This window comes from Mizuhopecten yessoensis, unplaced genomic scaffold, assembly GCF_002113885.1.
Source record: "Mizuhopecten yessoensis strain PY_sf001 unplaced genomic scaffold, ASM211388v2 scaffold715975, whole genome shotgun sequence".
Lineage (NCBI taxonomy): Eukaryota > Metazoa > Mollusca > Bivalvia > Pectinida > Pectinidae > Mizuhopecten > Mizuhopecten yessoensis.
Genome location: NW_018479885.1, coordinates 28,987 through 52,347, shown reverse-complemented (window position 1 = coordinate 52,347; position 23,361 = coordinate 28,987). Strand labels below are relative to the sequence as shown.

General features: G+C 37.0%; 1 protein-coding gene across 1 annotated transcript in view; it reads left to right on the top strand.

The window, feature by feature from the left end:
- Positions 1-16,922: 16,922 nt before the first annotated feature.
- LOC110441462 overlaps positions 16,923-23,361 on the top strand; it is a gene marked incomplete at its 3' end in the record, with an annotated part of 33,988 nt that continues 27,549 nt past the window's right edge. The window contains exon 1 of the mRNA XM_021484616.1: positions 16,923-16,983. The remainder of the gene's footprint in view (positions 16,984-23,361) is intronic.

Genomic DNA, 23,361 nt, shown 5'->3' with positions numbered 1-23,361 from the left:
ATTCACAGTACAATTTTTGCATCAATGACGCCATTTTTTTCCAGTCAAAGCTCAAGTAAATATTTGTTCTTGTGCGTAATGTATATGATTGGTCGGGTGGAGCAGTGGATAGTCTCAGTAAATGAATCGAGACACTATTTAAAAAATAAAAATAAAAAACAACAACATTGTAACACTTTGATGTAACTGAGATTGTCTTTATATCGATATTTAGTCTCAATTACTGTTCCATCCTGAAACACCGGATTGAATTTCAAATTTTGTAACTGTCACCAAGGTTTGATAGGTAATGATGCCAAATGAAAATAAGCAGTTTCTGTCTTGTCTATAACTAGTTATAAATCGGCACGCGTTGTGAAAAAGTAATACGTTGCTGAAAAAGGGCGTAGCACTTGGGTTGGTTGTCTGAAAAAATATTGTTAAATTCGTCATAAATGCATTTTCCATTGTTTCTGTTATGAGTGGCGATGCATAAATATATAATGTAAAGACAATAACCAGACTTTCAAAAATGCTAATTATATCGTTCATACTCTCAACAAAAGAAGCTGATGAAATTTTAGAAGATGAAAAAATAAATGTACACGTTGACCTATTGGTTTAATGGCGGCTCTTTTTGAAGATATCTCCCGGTAGAAATCTTAACAGAACCGGTTTGATGATAAAAAAAAAGATCTTCAGAAAATATCCGCATTTTTACTTTTAACCTGTGGCAAAAAAACTGAAATAAAAAGTCTTGAAGCACCAACAAAGAGATAAATGCAACGGACGTCAGTTCCAGGATATTCCGGTTATATTTCATCCTTCCGGAAATAACCGATGAAGGCCGATGAATTGTGACGTTCTTGTGACGTCATAGTATGATAATCTCTGAACGAAGTTTCATGCCTGTTAGTATCACATTTTATGCGATAGACTTTTTCACTCAGAATGCATATTAGTTTTTATCTAAATAAACAAGTAATAAAACATGAGATTGTTTTCACTATATGAAGATGTTCATGTATGGGTTGAAACACAATTGTCTTTGATTCAAGGATCCAATTCCTGTTTCCCCACTGGGCGTCTACTTCCGGACGAAAACAATTAAAGGTAATGTGTAGTAAGGGGAAGCAACTCTGTTTACGCACGCATGTGTTAACATTTAAGAGCTTCGCTCTTATTATATTCTACTTTTATAAGACCTATTTTGGAATATGCTGACGTTGTCTGGGACAATCTTACTATTGAATATTTAAATAAGCTTGAGAAAATTAACCAGGAGGCAGCGAGAATAGTATGTGGTGCTACAAAACTTACAATCTAAATAAGTTGTATGTAGAAACCGGATGGGAAATTTTAAGTGAAAGTAGGAACAAACATAAATTGACACATTTAAAAAAAAAATGTTATAACGTCTCACTCCTGATTATCTTTCCAAGCTTGTACCTCCTAGCATGTCTGAAATGCATAACTACAGCACTAGGCATGGTAACGATCTTACAGGTATCAGATGCACTACTGAGTTTTATCGTAAGTCTTTCCTACCCTCAGTTATTTCTCTTTGGAATAATACTCCTGAGGAGATTCGTTTTAATCCTTCGTTGCCCGACTTCAAGTCCTATCTCGACCAGAACTCTAGGGGACGCCCCCTGGATATTATTATGTAGGGTCGAGACAATATCAAATATATCATACTAGACTGCGTCTCGGATGCAGTTATTTAAAACGCCATCTTTTTGACAATCCCATATGTTCATGGGGACATTTTGTAGAAGACAGTTCCCACTATTTGTTAAATTGTACTAATCACATTAAATCACGCCAAAGTAACCTGACTCCATTGTCTTACCAATTAAGTGTTGATTAATTACTGTTTGGTGATGTATAAAAAACGTATGGTCAAAATGTAAACATTTGTAAAGCTACTCAAAATGTTATCAAATCAACCATAAGATTTACAGGCAATTATAATTTAACTACATTAAGGTATCATGTAAACTTAACTACCCATCCAACCGGGTAAAACGCCATCAGTTACTTTCTTTATCCCTTATATCATGTTCTATCTTCCTTTCTTAACAGTTTCTTACGTACATATTTAGGCTATCACTGCAAAGGTATACAGCATTATAAGCTAAGCTTGTAATGAACGATGAGAAGGACTATGTATAAGTACAATAGTACTTGTTTCCCAATCATCAGAATGAAATGTCTATGTAATTGTACATGTTTATTAATATGAATAAAATATGGTTTAAACTAAAAGAAATTATTATGTTTCTGAAATTATCAAAGAATCTATTGATTGTCACGTAAACGTTTACCTTGTATTATCAACTTAACATACCTCACATAACTTTCTTAAGTTTCACTGACTGCGCAAGTACTTGTCTTTAACCTATGACTAAATGGAATCCACGAAGGGAACGCAACAAATATCCCCACATAATTAGTTATTTATCATTTCACGATACTACGTTTGTGATAATGCATTAAGGTAAAGTATCGTATCCTAATATAACCAAACTGTTGAAGCAATCCGTTGTACAACATATACATTGCTTACACAGATCAAGGTCACTGTAGTTGTATTATATTTACTAGGAGGAGGAGGAGTTTATTTAGAGTAGAAGTGATTGGTGTATTTAGGGATCCCATTGATAGTTCTTCCTGTACATACAATTTGTATATCGGATGGTACCATTTATAGAATATTTTATCTGACTAGGTATCTGCGTCTTTTCCAAAACTTCATTATTTAGTTTTGTAACAAATTTATTATAAAAAAAATATAATTACAAAGCTTACAATATTTAAAAAGTGGACTACATACCTACTTCATCTTATTCGACCCCGGCATAAATCTGCAAAAATAATTGCAACAATCACCTTATATAGGAAAAAATAATATTATAAATAATATTTAAAATATTGACCTTATAAGAAAAAAAAATAATGATGTATTTTAAACAACTGAAATTATCACCACAGGAAAAAGAAGAAGAAAAGAAGAAAATGATTTTAGTCGTGTCTAGCTTTTGCCCTCACTATCTACGGAATGAAACCTAGCAGCTACACACTTTTCAAACAAACAATATCCTTCATTATTTTGTAATGATTATTACAATGTATGCCGTCACCGTCGATTTGGTGATAATGCCAAAGTGACTACTGATAATATAAATACCTGTTTTAAATACATGTATACGAATTGGAAAAATCTATTATATACAGCGCAATTTTACTAATTCGGGCAGTTCATGTTCATATATTTAACCTTCGGATCAACACTAGTCGGTACACTTTTTGTTAAATTGATACGTAAACTCAAAACTACATTAAAAAGAGAAATCCTTTTTTCACCTTTGCCTTGACTGGACCAAAGTATTTTCGATATAGATATTATATATAAACATATAGATTTTTGTTTTCAATGTAATAATTAACCACATCGACAGTCTTGCTGAAAGGCACAGAAGACATCAAAGATAGGTATCAGAAGAGAACTTAGTATCTCTATAAGCTCATTACTGGCTCATTCAGATCATTATAATATAATACTGTATTTCTGGAGACACCATCTGTTGCCGGTTTGCCAACACTTCAGATTAGAAAAATGTGTACCAAACAGGATCAATAGTTAGCTTTGAGGGATATTTATACAGTTAAAAAACAAACCTCTCCTTTAGCCCACAGTGTATATATGTAACACTCGGCAATTCGTGTCTTAACTGGACTGGGATCGAGTATAGCAAATTAATATGATATTTTATTAACGGCCTACACAAAGAACATCCTAGGTAAGTCATATATCATATCAAATTGTGTCATTGTGTTGTGTAACGATATCACAGTGTTTCATCTCATTTAGTATCTATAGTTAGCAATGATCAGTATCAGAAACATAATCATAGTAACATTAGTATAGACAATCAATTCTATAGGTATGTGTATGAGAGTGTACGAGTTTTTTTTCATTATCGAAGATTTATTCACTTATTTATCTATATCATATATCTGATTTCAATACATGTGTTGCCTTCTCCAGAAAATTTCATGCGTTTTATATTTTAAAAACTGTCTGTCTTTTTTTCATTCCCAACATAATGTTTAAGTATTCTATGTGTTTCTACTTTTTATCTTTCAAACGCATAAAAGTGCAAACATTATACCACCTTGTGGAAAAGGACGTCAATTACATAAAAACACTAAGATTAAGTTGTATATCGGAGAGCGTTGGTTTCTCAACATTATTAAAACATAAAATATTGTGTCTTTAATCTTATAATTAACATAAATTCTCTGCCATTTTAGAAAGAAGAAAAAAAGTAAATGAATGGAATTAATGTCAATAAATACTGTTTATCTAATTGCCCTTTACATGATCATTTGGATTATTTTTAAAATAGATGTAAGTATGTTACTGTATTGTGTCGATATGAAGAATCCATGTGGCACTAACTAGCTCCTGTAGGACACACTACGGACGAATTATAAGTATATATTAGTATTGTTAGTCTCCTTATCTAAATCCGCCATTGTTTGTTGAGGTAAGTTATATCGGGTCTATTTACTTAACAATGTTAGAATTAGTAAGAAATCGCTACTACTTTTCAATATCAAAAATCTCAAAATCCAGATAAATCGCACGAAATAATATAAAATACACTCTTCTATAATTCGAACAAGCTTGGTCAATGTAGGAAAATATGGCCCCTTTATAAACGTGTACCTACATGTAGATATTAAATTTACTGCCGCACCTTCGTGGTGTCGCCGTGTACATAATGAAATAAGTTATAATGTGTGTACATTCACCTGACTGGAGAAATATAAAACACCGTATATTACGTGATTACAGGATGATAAAGTTCGTCGCCTGTCACCCTAACATTCTGAGCAGATGAGGTTTTTATGACTTTTGACATTTACACATCAATCTTTTTTCTGAAAAAAACCTACGTCGCAGTGAAATTAAATGCTGATTTAACAATGTTTCAAATATGAAATGGAGAAATTGATTAGAAATACAAATCATGTCATAAGCAATCATTTTAAGAGGCTTAACACTTTTATTACATATAGTGAGTAATATAAATAGACCAAAATTTCTGCAAAATATACATTTCACCGATATCATAATGTAAATAATAACCTGCCACATCCTGCGTCCATATTCATGGAATTATTCGTATGCTCAAGCATGGATTTAGCGCTCAAACTAGCTTTTTTGGAACTTACTTAAATCATATGACACCGTCAATACATCAGGTGTACACAGTTAACAGTATTCGGCTTTATGTCTGTCCAACGTTCCCCCCAAACATTTACATTGTACCACCAGGACAGGACATTGGGCTGAGGCAGAGAATCCGAGTTTGAGCATGATACTAGTTTAATGGATACGGGTTTCGGTATTTTATAATGATGTACAGTAATTTCCATATAAATAATTATTATAGTACTGTCTTACCATTAGCATTCAAGGAAACCAGCGAATACAGACATGATCAGTCGATGTATTAAAAAGACGCGTTTAGCATTGTTTTGTAGTCTATAATGAATGACAAAGTAATTATGCCAACCATTGCATAGTATACATTTAGATTATCACACTATATTTTCAGCGTTTGTCGTTCGAACAATTTTCTCATCGCTCGCACGTGGACAAAATCTCGAGTCCGCTTGCGGTGGCCTCTCGATTTTATCTATGTGCGAGCAATAAGAAAATTGTTCGAACGACAAACACTTCTAAGTGTGACACCTATGACTTCTAAGCTCAATGGTCAACGATCGCCTGTGACAAACGTAATCAAATAGAAGTTTTGCGCGGAGGAATACAAAGACCCTTAAAACTTCGTAAAAAAAAACAAAAACAAAAAACGTTCTTATCGTCATTGGCTTTTCCATATGCACATTTACACCTGAAAATGTATTGTTATTCTCACAATATTTTTCCGTTACTTTGCATTGATATATCTGTATGACGGACTATTTTCTTACGCGGATCATTTTTGTGCGGACACTATTTCCAGTTTTGGACGTCATCTGGCGCGTGCAGACGTTCTTTTTTTAGAAAATACGTCCACAAGTGCTGGCGAATGAGAAAAATCTGTTCTCAAGTTCTTCTGAACTTCTTCTCAACTTCTTCTCATACTGACAACCAATGATAATGAATTTATCATGTCACCGCTAGGTGATATAAAGTAGTATATAGATTATAATATATATATATTTTTTTTTTTTTTTTTTTGGGGCACAAGTTTTTATAATTTATCACAGCCTTCTCCCGTCATACATTTACAATTAAATGTCAACAATGATAATAGACATAAACATAAAGTAGATATATTTAAATATATATTGAATTTAGTACCGGAATGTGGCCGGTACAGATGGTACGTGGCTAAACACCTTCCCTATACCAAGGGACAAACCTTTCTGATTTTTTTTATATGTTGCCGGCCGGGGCAGAGGAGGCCGGGTATTCAATCATATTAGTACTAATTTAAATCTTGCATGTAAAAACAAAAATAATCGTTTAATTCAGCAATGTAATTAAATCATATCATTTTATTGAACCCAGTAATATTATAAATTATGTAAATCCACGGACTTCGATAACACGTATCTCGGTGACCCAGAAAATACGCCGTGGGCCATCACAACAGTTATCCCTTGGAGGGCCTCATGGCAAAATCAAACCAACCAGTCGAGTTGAACCAGTCACTTATCCCTCCTTTTGCATAAACCACTGTATAATTATAGAAACGCAAAGTAAACTCTCTCCAATACATGCCCATTAACATATTAAACTAAGTTCATCTGTGTTCAAACTCAGACAAAGATACTAGCGAGCTTAATAGTTTTAGATATTTATTCATAACATAATTATAATATATTATACTATATATGGGGTTACGTTTTCTGAATACTGCAGTGTACGACATGAACTTGCCAAAAAAATACTTTTATAATTATTATGAAAAACGAATTCATTAACCGCCTTCAAGTCCATTGTTTATGTGAGCAATACATGTCCTGTTTGGAATCTGTGGGCATGGTTGTAACAATGACGTCACAATAAAATATTTTATGACGTTAATGCTATCAGACTTGTATCGCATGGCAAAACATCGCCATATATACTCTATTAAAACAATTGGTAATTTTACTATTATAGTCGCAGATTTTAATTTAGAATTATTTCAAACGCCGACGTCATTTGCCGGACTTGACTGCCGACACGCGGCATGCCGTCAAAGTGCCTGTAGGCTATCTTTCCCGAAGGAAAGTATTTTTTATCTTTTTATTGGTGAATTCGTGTGTACACAGACAAGTACGAGAGAAAACATGTCTTTATCAACCGAGGGAAGAATAGCTAACACACACACTTCGAGTCATCACTTCAGGCGGCGTAACTGTACAGTAGATGGTTCGCATCATTAATTATGTCAACCAGTTTATATTCCGTTAATAATGGCGCGCCATAGTGTTCACCATTACAACACGGAGGGTTATTTTACAGAAGAAAACTTGATGGAGAAATAAATAACTCCTGGTCTGATATAGTTAGAAATTCTCCACCCATGGGTTGGTACATGTACTTGCTTTTTTATTGTTTTTTGGAGTTTGTTTTATAAGCTTTCTCCGGCTTAAATGCCACACTTTAGCCATAGTTTGTGATTTGCCTTATGTACAGTCAGATTATAGAATGCTGCGTCGTTGCTTCAAAATCCTGTTGTGTTATACAATTTTATTAAAAAAACATCCTATTATTTAGCCATTACTCTTATAACGTTAGATAAATAGAGTCCAGGCCTTCCACAAAGGTGACTGTCCTGATCCTAGTTTTCAGTGTAACATTACAGTATGACTGCTGTTTGTTTCCAGGAAGGTGTTTCGGGCTCATGATCAGATAGACTCCTGGATAGGGTTTAGTAGTGTGTCCGATCCTCTGTCCCAAACAGACAGACTACTGGATAGGGTTTAATAGTGTGTCCAATCCTTTGTCCCAATCAGACAGACTCCTGGATAGACTTAGTAGTGTGTCCAATCCTCTGTCCCAATCAGTTAGAATCCTGGATAGGGTTCAGTAGTGTGTCCGATCCTCTGTCCCAATCAGATAGACTCCTCGATAGGGTTTAGTAGTGTGTCCAATCCTCTGTCCCAATCAGTTAGACTCCTGGATAGGCTTAGTAGTGTGTCCAATCTTCTGTCCCAATCGGTTAGACTCCTGGATAGGGTTCAGTAGTGTGTCCGATCCTCTGTCCCAATCAGATAGACTCCTCGATAGGGGTTAGTAGTGTGTCCAATCCTCTGTCCCAATCAGATAGACTTCTTGATAGGGTTTGTCTGATTGGGACAGAGGATTGGACACACTACTAAACCCTCTGTCCCAATCAGATAGACTTCTGGATAGGGTTCAGTAGTGTGTCCGATCCTCTGTCCCAATCAGACAGACTCCTGGATAGGGTTTAGTAGTGTGTCCGATCCTCTGTCCCAATCAGTTAGACTCCTGGATAGGCTTAGGAGTGTGTCCAATCTTCTGTCCCAATCGGTTAGACTCCTGGATAGGGTTCAGTAGTGTATCCGATCCTCTGTCCCAATCAGATAGACTCCTCGATAGGGGTTAGTAGTGTGTCCAATCCTCTGTCGCAATCAGATAGACTCCTGGATAGGGTTTAGTAGTGTGTCCAATCTTTTTTCCCAATCAGTTAGACTCCTGGTTAGGCTTAGTAGTGTGTCCAATCTTCTGTCCCAATCGGTTAGACTCCTGGATAGGGTTTAGTAGTGTGTCCAATCTTTTTTCCCAATCAGTTAGACTCCTGGTTAGGCTTAGTAGTGTGTCCAATCTTCTGTCCCAATCGGTTAGACTCCTGGATAGGGTTTAGTAGTGTGTCCAATCTTCTGTCCCAATCAGATAGACTCCTGGATAGGCTTAGTAGTGTGTCCAATCTTCTGTCCCAATCAGTTAGACTCATGGATAGGCTTAGTAGTGTGTCCAATCTTATGTTCCAATCAGTTAGACTCCTGGATAGGGTTTAGTAGTGTGTCCAATCCTCTGTCCCAATCAGATAGACTTCTGGATAGGGTTCAATAGTGTGTCCGATCCTCTGTCCCAAGCAGACAGACTCCTGGATAGGGTTTAGTAGTGTGTCAGATCCTCTGTCCCAATCAGATAGACTTCTGGATAGGGTTCAATAGTGTGTCCGATCCTCTGTCCCAAGCAGACAGACTCCTGGATAGGGTTTAGTAGTGTGTCCAATCTTCTGCCCCAATCAGATAGACTCCTGGATAGGGTTCAGTAGTGTGTCCGCTCCTCTGTCCCAATCAGACAGACTCCTGGATAGGGTTTAGTAGTGTGTCAGATCCTCGGTCCCAATCAGATAGACTTTTGGATAGGCGTTAGTAGTGTGTCCGATCCTCTGTCCCAATCAGACAGACTCCTGGAGAGGGTTTAGTAGTGTGTCAGATCCTCGGTCCCAATCAGATAGACTTTTGGATAGGCGTTAGTAGTGTGTCCGATCCTCTCTCCCAATCAGATAGACTCCTGGATAGGGTTTAGTAGTGTGTCCAATCCTCTGTCCCAATCAGACAGACTCCTGGATAGGGTTAAGTAGTGTGTCCGATCCTCTGTCCCAATCAGACAGACTCCTGGAGAGGGTTTAGTTGTGTGTCCAATCCTCTGTCCCAATCAGACAGACTCCTGGATAGAGTTTAGTAGTGTGTCCAATCCTATGTCCCAATCAGACAGACTCCTGAATAGGGTTCAGTAGTGTGTCCAACCGCTGTCCCAATCAGACAGACTCCTGGGTAGGGTTTAGTAGTGTGTCCGATCCACTGTCCCAATCAGACAGACTCCTGAATAGGGTTCAGTAGTGTGTCCAACCTCTGTCCCAATCAGACAGCCTCCTGGAGAGGGTTTAGTTGTGTGTCGAATCCTCTGTCCCAATCAGACATACTCCTGGATAAGGTTTAGTAGTGTGTCTCATGATCAGATAGACTCCTGGATAGGCTTAGTAGGGTGTCCAATCTTCTGTCCCAATCAGATAGACTTCTGGATATACTCTGTCCCAATCAGATAGACTTATGGATAGGGTTTAGTACTGTGTCCAATCCTCTGTCCCAATGGATAGGCTTAGTAGTGTGTCCAAGCTTCTGTCCCAATCAGTTAGACTCCAGGATAGGGTTTAGTAGTGTGTCCGGTACTCTGCCCCAATCAGATAGACTCCTGGATAGGGTTTAGTTGTGTGTCCAATCCTCTGTCCGAATCAGACAGACTCCTGGATAGTGTTTACTAGTGTGTCCGATCCCCTGCCCCAATCAGACAGACTCCTGGATAGGCTTAGGAGTGTGTCCAATCTTCTGTCCTAATCAGACAGACTCCTGGATAGGCTTAGAAGTGTGTCCAATCTTCTGTCCTAATCAGACAGACTCCTGGATATGGTTTAGTAGTGTGTCCAATCCTATGTCCCAATCAGACAGACTCCTGGAGAGGGGTTAGTTGTGTGTCCAATCCTCTGTCCGAATCAGACAGACTCCTGGATATGGTTTAGTAGTGTGTCCAACCTCTGTCCCAATCAGTCAGACTCCTGCATAGGGTTTAGTAGTGTGTCCGGTATTCTGTCCCAATCAGATAGACTACTGGATAGGGTTTAGAAGTATGTCCGATCCTCTGTCCCAATGAGACAGACTCCTGGATAGGGTTCAGCAGTGTGTCCGATCCTCTGTCCCGTGTCCCAATCAGATAGACTTCTGGGAAGGCTTAGTAGTGTGTCCGATTCTCTGTCCGAATCAGTCAGACTCCTGGTTAGGGTTCATTAGTGTGTCTGATCCTCTGCCCCAATCAGACAGACTTCTGGATAGGGTTTAGTAGGGTGTCCAATCCTCTGTCCCAATGGATAGGCTTAGTAGTGTGTCCGATTCTCTGTCCCAATCAGACAGACTTCTGGATAGGGTTTAGTAGGGTGTCCAATCCTCTGTCCCAAACAGACAGACTCCTGGTTAGGCTTTAGTAGTGTGTCCAATCCTATGTCCCAATCAGACAGACTCCTAGATAGGGTTCAGTAGTGTGTCTGATCCTCTGCCCCAATCAGACAGACTTCTGGATAGGGTTTAGTAGGGTGTCCAATCTTCTGTCCCAATCAGATAGACTACTGGATAGGGTTTAGAAGTATGTCCTGTCCCAATCAGATAGACTTATGGATAGGGATTAGTAGTGTGTCCGATCCTCAGCCCCAATCAGACAGACTCCTGGATAGTGTTTACTAGTGTGTCCGATCCCCTGCCCCAATCAGACAGACTCCTGGGTAGGGTTTAGTAGTGTGTCCGGTACTCTGTACCAATCAGATAGACTTCTGGATAGGGTTTAGTAGGGTGTCCAATCCTCTGTCCCAAACAGACAGACTCCTGGTTAGGCTTTAGTAGTGTGTCCAATCCTATGTCCCAATCAGACAGACTCCTGGAGAGGGGTTAGTTGTGTGTCCAATCCTCTGTCCGAATCAGACAGACTCCTGGATAGGCTTAGAAGTGTGTCCAATCTTCTGTCCCAATCAGATAGACTTCTGCAAAGGCTTAGTAGTGTGTCCGATTCTCTGTCCCAATCAGACAGACTTCTGGATAGGGTTTAGTAGGGTGTCCAATCTTCTGTCCCAATCCGTTAGACTCCTGGATAGGCTTAGAAGTGTGTCCAATCTTCTGTCCTAATCAGACAGACTCCTGGATATGGTTTAGTAGTGTGTCCGATCCACTGTCCCAATCAGACAGACTCCTCGATAGGGTTCAGTAGTGTGTCGGATCCTCTGTCCCAATCAGACATACTCCTGGATAAGGTTTAGTATTGTGTCCAACCTCTGTCCCAATTAGACAGATTCCTGGATAAGGTTTAGTGGTGTGTCCGATCCTCTGTCCCTATCAGATAGACTTTTGGATAGGCTTAGTAGTGTGTTCAATCTTCTGTCCCAATCGGTTAGACTCCTGGATAGGGTTCAGCAGTGTGTCCGATCCTCTGTCCAAATCAGATAGACTTTTGGATAGGCTTAGTAGTGTGTCCAAGCTTCTGTCCCAATCAGTTAGACTGATGGATAGGCTTAGTAGTGTGTCCGATTCTCTGTCCCAATCAGACAGACCCCTGGATAGGGTTTAGTAGTGTGTACAATCCTCTGTCCCAATCAGTCAGACTCCTGCATAGGGTTTAGTAGTGTGTCCGGTACTCTGTACCAATCAGATAGACTTCTGGATATGGTTCAGTAGTGTGTCCAACCGCTGTCCCAATCAGACAGACTCCTGGATATGGTTTAGTAGTGTGTCCAATCTTCTGTCCTAATCAGACAGACTCCTGGATATGGTTGAGTATTGTGTCCGATCCTCTGTCCCAACCAGACAGACTCCTGGATAGGGATTAGTAGTGTGTCCGATCCTCAGTCCCAATCAGATAGACTTCTGGATAGGGTTTAGTAGTGTGCCCGATCCTCTGTCCCAATCAGTCAGACTCCTGCATAGGGTTTAGTAGTGTGTCCGGTACTCTGTACCAATCAGATAGACTTCTGGATATGGTTCAGTAGTGTGTCCAACCGCTGTCCCAATCAGACAGACTCCTAGATAGGGTTCAGTAGTGTGTCTGATCCTCTGCCCCAAACAGACAGACTCCTGGATAGGCTTAGTAGACTCATGGATAGGCTTAGTAGTGTGTCCAAGCTTCTGTCCCAATCAGTTAGACTCCTGGATAGGGTTCAGCAGTGTGTCCGATCCTCTGTCCAAATCAGATAGACTTTTGGATAGGCGTTAGTAGTGTGCCCGACCCTCTGTCCCAATCAGTTAGACTCCTGGCTAGGGTTTAGTAGTGTGTCCGGTACTCTGTCCCAATCAGATAGACTTATGGATAGGGTTCAGTAGTGTGTCCGATTCTCTGTCCCAATCAGACAGACCCCTGCATAGGGTTTAGTAGTGTGTCCGAGCCTCTGTCCCAATCAGGCAGACTCCTGGATAGGGTTCAGCAGTGTGTCCGATCCTCTGTCCAAATAAGATAGACTGCTGAAAAGGCTTAGTAGTGTGTCCGATCCTCTGTCCGAATCAGTCAGACTCCTGGATAGGGTTCATTAGTGTGTCTGATCCTCTGTCCCAATCAGACAGACTCCTGGATAGGCTTAGTAGTGTGTCTGATCCTCTGTCCCAATCAGACAGACTCCTGGATAGGCTTAGTAGTGTGTCTGATCCTCTGTCCCAATCAGAAAGACTTCTGGAAAGGCTTAGTAGTGTGTCCAACCTCTGTCCCAATCAGTCAGACTCCTGGATAGGGTTCAGTAGTGTGTCCGATCCTCTGCCCCAAACAGACAGACTCCTGGATAGGCTTTAGTAGTGTGTCCAATCCTCTGTCCCAATCAGATAGACTTCTGGATAGGGTTCAGTAGTGTGTCCAACCTCTGTCCCAATCAGACAGACTCCTCGATAGGGTTTAGTAGTGTGTCCGATCCTCTGCCCCAATCAGACAGACTCCTGGATAGGATTCAGTAGTGTGTCCGATCCTCTGTCCCAATCAGTTAGACTCCTGGATAGGGTTCAGTAGTGTGTCCGATCCTCTGCCCCCAACAGACAGACTCCTGGATAGGGTTCAGTAGTGTGTCCGATCCTCTGCCCCCAACAGACAGACTCCTGGATAGGATTCAGTAGTGTGTCCGATCCTCTGTCCCAATCAGATAGACTACTGGATAGGGTTTAGTAGTGTGTCCAATCCTCTGTCCCAATCAGATAGACTTCTGGATAGGGTTTTGTAGTGTGTCCGATCCTCTGTCCCAATCAGATAGACTACTGGATAGGGTTTAGTAGTGTGTCCAATACTCTGTCCCAATCAGATAGACTTATGGATAGGGTTTAGTAGTGTGTCCAATCCTCTGTCCCAATCAGATAGACTACTGGATAGGGTTTAGAAGTATGTCCGATCCTCTGTCCCAATCAGATAGACTCCTGGATAGGGTTTATTAGTGTGTCCAATCCTCTGTCCCAATCAGATAGACTTCTGGATAGGGTTTAGTAGTGTGTCCAATCCTCTGTGCCAATCAGATAGACTTCTGGATAGGGTTTAGTAGTGTGTCCAATTCTCTGTCCCAATCAGTTAGACTCCTGGATAGGCTTAGTAGTGTGTCCAATCCTCTGTCCCAATCAGTCAGACTCCTGGATAGGGTTTAGTAGTGTGTCCGATCCTCTGTCCCAATCAGTCAGACTCCTGGATAGGCTTAGTAGTGTGTCCAATCTTCTATCCCAATCAGTTAGACTCCTGGATAGGCTTAGTAGTGTGCCCAATCCTCTGTCCCAATCAGTCAGACTCCTGGATAGGGGTTAGTAGTGTGTCCAATCCTCTGTCCCAATCAGATAGACCTCTGGATATGGTTTAGTAGTGTGTCCAATCCTCTGTCCCAATTGATGCAGACCACTTCGACCACAGACAGCTATTACATCACAAGAGAGTAGGATCGTATTGAGCATGCATGACTATGAATATAAATCAGAATAAAAAGGCATGAGTCTTTAATTTAATACAAGCATTGACGATATATGCATTCATGAGTAGAAAAAATCCATAAAAGGTAAAAAAAATATTTTTAATATATTATTTTAAAAAAAAAGATAAAAGTACATGCGTCATCACTTATACGTTCACTATAAACCCGTGCATGCGTAGTTAGGTTAACCATACATCATCAATCTTCTGTACTATTCTGTAGTGTCTGCATATATATATACTAACGCGACGGTCCCTCTTCGTGCGAATTTGAACCCGTGAAAAGAACTATAACTACTTTCTATTTTTCATTTTTGATATGCAATAATTCTCCACGCGAATCAACACGAATGATTAAATTAGCTCGCGAAGATTAAGTGATTTTCACAGTGACCAACGTACAAAATAATAAAAACGATGTGGTCTACAATAATCTACATCAAAAATAATACAGTAGTATTTAGGGATTGATCGGCGATTTTTTTTAATGCCATGCCGGTATGAACGCAAATCGGTTACGTCAATATTGCATGTTTAATATGTGCGCTTATACCAGCATGAAAATTAAAAAAAACGCCGTTCAATCCATATATTTACATTTTTACTATAGAACAAATGTTTGAGTTTATTTATTTGATCTTAGATAATAATATTCATTTACTGCGATTTGTTTATGCGTCGTCCTTTAACGACATTGGCGGAACAGCCCTATTTTAATCAAATTGGCGCCAATAAAAAATAACCGTAGTCATTTGAGTGTTTGATGTAGGGGCATTTTACATGTTAACCGAAGCGAAGCGACAAGACTCTCATTGACCAAGTTTAATCCATGACGTCATAAATAATCCACGTGATACATCACGATAGTGTTTTGCTTCCATACTCAAATGAAATGCATTTCTGCTGGTAATGTTCATATAGTGGGTTGCAGCGCATTTGTAAATATATATATATAAGTTAACGTTCCCATTAATGTCTCAGTGATGACTTATTGTTGAAATCACACCCTACGTCCGTATGAACTTGTACAAAACGCTATTACATTGTGGTGTTAACGCAAGTATGTTAACAATTACAGACACATACTAAACATATGATATACAAGTGAGAGGAAAAAATCATCAGGTATTTATATAAGTGTAACTAAGCTTTAAAGTCCATAAATCCCATCTTTTTAAAAAGCATTATGAAAAAAGTGCTTTCGTAACGTATTTAAGGGGCAAGCATCCTCTAACTAGTTCAAGTTCACATTTTTGTGTCATATATGATTTGGCCGCGAGTGGAGTGGATGTTTCAAAGAATTCTATATTCTGGACATAAGAAACTTTTCTTGAAGAAGGATTGGTGCTAAGTAGAATTGGCAGTGTATGTCAGATAGGAGATCGCATTGCCGATGTCATTCGGATGAATTGAAGGTGGTATATTTGGAAGATGACTTATATATGCATATGATATATAAGGCAAGCAGGTGCAAAGTCGATTACAAATATCATTAAAAATGAAATTCATTGAAAAAAAAATTGATATAAAATTGTGAATTACATTTTTTCCTGCCTTGATTTTAAAACAATATAGTGCATCTCTCTTCCGTCATTTTACCTTAAACATTTATATGTTTACTAGTACAGAATTCCTTGAACGTCCAGAATTGACGCCCATTAACGTTCTCTGCACCGCTGGACTATGTAATATATATATATAAATGATGGCACAAAGATAGCAACTTCATTGGTTTCAGGTGAAAAAAAACCTGACCAATCGCTACGCTATATCTAGTCTTTTAACATTACAAAGAAGCGACATCCGATTTCATACATTTAGCTAGTCATTTTTACCGTTGTGCTGTCACACGATTCTTTGATGTATATCAATAGATCAAACTAGTCAATTTTGATATGACATAGTCCAGTACTGCAGAGAAGGTAAGTGTGCGTCACCCCTGGAGTATTGATGCTATTACTTTGACTCGTACCTATCCAAACTCTTCTTTATAAGGAAGCCAGTAGGAAACGCAGTTTAACTGTAAGTATCAGAAACCATGATTATTCCTCCAATGCTGCACTTTTTTTAGGTTATATTGTATAGCCAAAACACAGACAACACAAGAAATGATGACGTCGTATACCAAAATGTTAGGCGCGATCTTTGTAATTCTGATTGGCTGATGTTGCTTGGCGATAACATTACTGCGCAATGTTGAGTTTTGTGCATAATTACTTTGTTTTTGTCAGGAATAAATAAATATTCATTACCTATGAACTGATAAATTGTTATCTGTCTTTTTACATTAAATTATAGGGGCTAATCATGATTATTTTTGTGGTTTACGGTATATACCAAACAATTAATCCTGGTTATCCCTTAAGGAAAGCATTTGTCATTCGGCGTGTACAGATCTCACTATACGTACAAGATAAAATGTTAACTAAAATGGCACACCACTAACAGTAGACACGAAAAGACGTAGAGAAGCTCGGAGAGGGAATACAACAGCAGGATAGGTAGGGACACAACACTCCCCACCATGTTAGATTAGGCGCTTGACATAATTGTATGACGGGACTTTTATTAGATAATTAAACTTTGATAATAATCTAACAAAAATATGAACTAAAGAGCCTACTTTATTAAAATAAGTTTTTTTCGTGTAGGACTTTTATCGCCTACATTGTAGGATTGTCTAGACATGCTAGCGGTTAAAGTATTCTCAGCTTGATGTGTTATTTCGCGTTCCGGAAAAGGTCTTTATTAAAAATTGTTATAAACAGATTATCTGAAAGTGTCTTCATATAGTGCCAAATATATTTCACCTTTAGCTATTAATTTGATATGTTTACACTCGTGCTGCGCACTCTGAGGAAACTGTAATATATCTGTTTCGTTGAACTCTAAATAATGATACAAAATATCTACATAAATACAGATTTACTAAGATACAAAGTTGTTGAAACAGGAAAGTACATTTTTCGACTAAAATAGGAATACACGAAAATAAAATGTGATACATGATCCCGGTGTAACTTATATCAGCATATACGTGTGTTACATAGAAAGGAGGATCGATAAGATAGCTCAAACATGTAGATGATATTTACCTACAGTATTTCACACAGTATCTCTATATGACACGTATGAAGTACAAGCCGTCTCAGTGAAGTGTATTAGTCCAGATCTGTTATATAATTGGGCGTTATTTGCCCTTTTTATCAGCAATGTTTGTGCTTGTGTACAAACTGTGAAATCGCGTGTTAGCCGACGGTAACAGATGTACTGTAATCGATACAGGAGTTCCAGCACAGGTCTCTATCAAACACTATTGGCTAAACAACAAGTTTGTGCTGTGGGGAAATGGATGGTTCATGCGCGTGTCAAATTTGTGAAAATAATTTCTCGTCTATAGGACATAAAATTGAACCAGGTATACGTGTCCGGCGCATGAAACATTACACTGACACAATAATTACATCAAATATGAAACATTACATTGACACAATAATTACATCAACTATGATACATTACATTAACCCACTAATTACATCAACTATATGAAACATTACATTGACTGAATAATTACATCAACTATGAAACATTACATTAACCCACTAATTACATCAACTATATGATATATTACATTGACACAATAATGACATCAATTATGATACATAACCCTGACACAATAATTACATCATCTATATGAAACATTACACTGACACAATATTTACATCAACTATGATACATTACATTAACCCACTAATTACATCAACTATATGATATATTACATTGACACAATAATGACATCAATTATGATACATTACATTGACACATTAATTACATCAACTATATGATACATTACATTGACACAATACTTAAATCAATTATATGATACATTACATTGACACAATAATGACATCAATTATGATACATTACATTGACACAATAATGACATCAACTATGATACATTACATTGACACAATAATTACATCAACTATATGATACATTACATTGACACAATTATGATATCAACTATGATACATTACATTGACACAATAATTACATCAACTATATGATACATTACATTGACACAATCATTACATCAATTATGATACATTACATTGACACAATAATGACATCAACTATGATACATTACATTGACACAATCATTACATCAATTATATGATACATTACATTGACACAATAATTACATCAACTATGATACATTACATTAACCCACTAATTACATCAACTATATGAAACATTACATTGACACAATAATGACATCAATTATGATACATAACATTGACACAATAATTATATCAACTATATGATACATTATATTGACACAATAATGACATCAATTATGATACATTACATTGACACAATAATTACATCAATTATGATACATTACATTGACAGAATAATTACATCAATTATGATACATTACCCTGACACAATAATGACATCAATTATGATACATTACATTTACACAATAATGACATCAATTATGATACATTACATTTACACAATAATGACATCAATTATGATACATTACATTGATACAATAATTACATCAATTATGATACATTGCATTGACACAATAATTACATCAATTATATGATATATTACATTGACACAATAATTACATCAACTATATGATACATTACATTGACACAATAGTTACATCAATTATGATACATTACATTGGCACAATAATTACATCAATTATGATACATTACCCTGACACAATAATGACATCAATTATGATACATTACATTTACACAATAATGACATCAATTATGATACATTACATTTACACAATAATGACATCAATTATGATACATTACATTGACACAATAATGACGCCAACTATGATACATTACATTGACAAAATAATGACATCAACTATGATACATTACATTGACACAATAATGACATCAATTATATGATACATTACACTGACACAATAATGACATCAACTATGATACATTACATTGACACAATAATAACATCAACTATATGATACATAACCCTGACACAATAATGACATCAACTATGATACATTACATTGACACAATAATGACATATACCAATGATACATTACATTGACACAATAATGACATCAATTATGATATATTACATTGACACAATAATGACATCAATTATGATATATTACATTGACACAATAATGACATCAATTATATGATACATTACATTGACACAATATTCACAGCAACTATATGATACATTACATTGACACAATAATGACCTCAACTATGATACATTACATTGACACAATAATGACATATACCAATGATACATTACATTGACACAATAATGACATATACCAATGATACATTACATTGACACAATAATGACATCAATTATGATATATTACATTGACACAATAATGACATCAATTATATGATACATTACATTGACACAATATTCACAGCAACTATATGATACATTACATTGACACAATAATGACATCAATTATATGATACATTACATTGACACAATAATGACATATACCAATGATACATTACATTGACACAATAATGACATCAATTATGATATATTACATTGACACAATAATGACATCAATTATGATACATTACATTGATACAATAATTACATCAATTATGATACATTACATTGAAACAATAATTAAATCAATTAAATGATACATTACATTGACACAATAATGACATCAATTATGATATATTACATTGACACAATAATGACATCAATTATGATATATTACATTGACACAATAATGACATCAATTATATGATACATTACATTGACACAATATTCACAGCAACTATATGATACATTACATTGACACAATAATTACATCAATTATATGATACATTACATTGACACAATATTCACATCAACTATATGATACATTACATTGACACAATAATTACATCAACTATGATACATTACCCTGACACAATAATTATATCAACTATATGATACATTACTATTTCTTCTCCTCTTTTCAAAACTTTCCATCTGAAACTACTTCACGCGGCCTGAACAGGGATATGCTCAATCGTAAAAGCTTGTATATCTTTCTTTAAATACGAGCAGATTTGAACAAATTGCAAAACATCAAAAGATAAAAATGAAACTGAATTGTAAAGGTAACTGTTGCTATACATTGTGAGATAGCATAGCATTGGGGACATGTTCTTGATTTGGAGAATTTAAAACGTAGCGGCCCTCTTACTTGCGTACCGTTTTAAGGTAACAATAAGTACTCCTTTGAGGTAAATCAGTGATCATGTTGGTCACGTGTCTCCTTTACCGTATAACAGGTTAATATCGTAGGGTTGGTAGTGTCAGTAATTCGCAGGGTAAATACGTTACCATAGCAAGTTACTTGTAGTAGTATGACATTCGTGTATACTTTTTTTTACTGAACATCGGGATGCGTAAGTGATATCGTAGGGCATATCCGCAATATTTAAATATATAAATATCTACAGATCGCGAAAGTTTTATCTTGTCAATTTCATTTCTCATTTTGTGGAAAATTTCAGAGCAGCGGAAACCGGCTATACAACATATAGTTACATCTCATTAGTATGCCTCTCGCTTCCTTTGACTCTTCGCTTCACGCTAAGTTATGAAAATGTTCAAATTTCTTAAAAATATATTAAATCTCCCACTATGTCCCGTTTATAACACGACAATGAGGCTCAACAAACTGTGGCAAGACAACGATGCTCTGTTGTTGAGTAAATACTATGTAAACAAAATAAAACATCTTTGTGACACAGATTTTCTTTATCTATTAACTATTTATGAGGACTATTAAACGACTTACACGAAATATATCTATTAGAAAAGTCACGAAAGTAACAGCCGGAAAAGATTATTTCAATACCTAGTTAAGTGTTTCTATATATAACAAGAAACTATTACATTGCTTCTACTCATGATTCGATACCAGATTGTCATACATATTTGTGTTCAAGCTAGCATGGTGTCTTTACTATCCGTTGTAAGCTTATTCGGTTATTTCGCCAACGCAGTTTCTAGCAGATATGTAGGCCTACACCTAATTGAGAAATAAACAACGTATGTGCGCGTATATATGGTGAAATATATAACGAGGGTGAGAATATGTTGGAAACAATGATTAATGCAGGCTGCATGCGGTCTGAGTTGATTATTTTCCATACATTTTCGAATCCAGCGTTATATTTCCCCTATGATAAACCAACATATACTAATTATATCTACTCTATTAAGTAAACTACAATGAAAATATGTATTGATACTCCATCAATGTCCCTTCGTCTATTATAAGCAAGGTGATATAGATGATCTAATCATTTTAACGGGGTTGTTCATATGCGCAAGCTAACATTTGTTACGTAATGCTAAAATATGCGCGGTGTTTTCATAATTTCTGACCCTGTTGGCAGTTTTCCTATTTTGCCTATTTAACACGGATAGATTTGTTTACATTTGCAGGAATGTTTATGCGCATAGTCTACCGTCCAACAATACATGGTTATTTAAGAAAAATCAACATGTGTGCGTGCATTATGGTGGAATATAAAACGAGGGTGAGAAAATGTTGGTAAAAATAATTAACGAAGGCCGCTTCGGCCTGAGTTAATTAATTTCCCAACATTTTCTAATCCCGAGACGCTGTTTTTTTGTGCTGCAAGATTTATCACTTGATCGTGTTGCTTCGTTTTAACTTGATCAATGTCGCGCCAATATTTCTCAGTGCGTAGGGTTTGGATTCCCGGATCACGTTTACTTCTAAAACCATCATCATCGTACCGATATCAAGCGGGTTTTCGTGGAAGTGCCAGTGATACAACATCATACGATAGGCCTGACATGAATCGGCATATTTAGTTGGTTGCCATGACGTGATGGAAAGTCGCTGACCGGCCGATCATGACGCGACCTTCACCTTCACCGACTTCACCGGACAGCTGTGTTTTGCAACCACTGTTCAGACCGATGCTACTTTTTGCAACATTATTCTTCACACACGGTATGTACACTGTAGGCGAATGCTCCACATCACTTTGACTTTTTGAAAGCAGACGACGTTTTGCAGACCAGAAACAACTGAACACGTGTAACGTCAGATACGATGTTTATATTTCAATCAATCAAACATTGGCACGCTATCGACATCGTTCGTCAAAACATGAAAGCAACGCTTGACAGTACATACACACACTGCACACATCGTGAAATGTACGGCACTACTCAGTGAAGTAAAAACAGAAGTAATTAATAATTTACCATTTTGTCTTCAGACCTGTACATTTTAAATGTCAATAATTAATAAACCATGTTCACTACACGGACCCAAAAACTTTAGGTCTATAGATCCGTGAAAATTTTTGAAATAACAGGCCTGTCAAATATTTTAATCCCGTCTGACAGTTGTGCATTGGTTATTGGCACGCGAATGGTATATCGCTCAATAAAGCACTCTTTTTAACCAATGAAAGCCGTCGTTACATCACAGACGTGGTAGAATAGCCAATAACAAATATTATCACATCGCATACGTGGTAGTCTATAGGACAACCAAAGTAATATTGATCACTAACATAACAAACGTGGTAGTCTATAGGACAACCATAGTAATATAGATCACTTACATAACATACATGGTAGTCTATAGGACAGTCATAGTAATATAGATAACTAAAATAGCATACGTGGTAGTCTATAGGACAACCATAGTAATATAGATCACTAACATAACATATGTGGTAGTCTATAGGACAGCCATAGTAATATAGATCCCTAACATAACATACGTGGTAGTCTATAGGGCAACCATAGTAATATAGATCACTTACATAACATACGTGGTAGTCTATAGGACA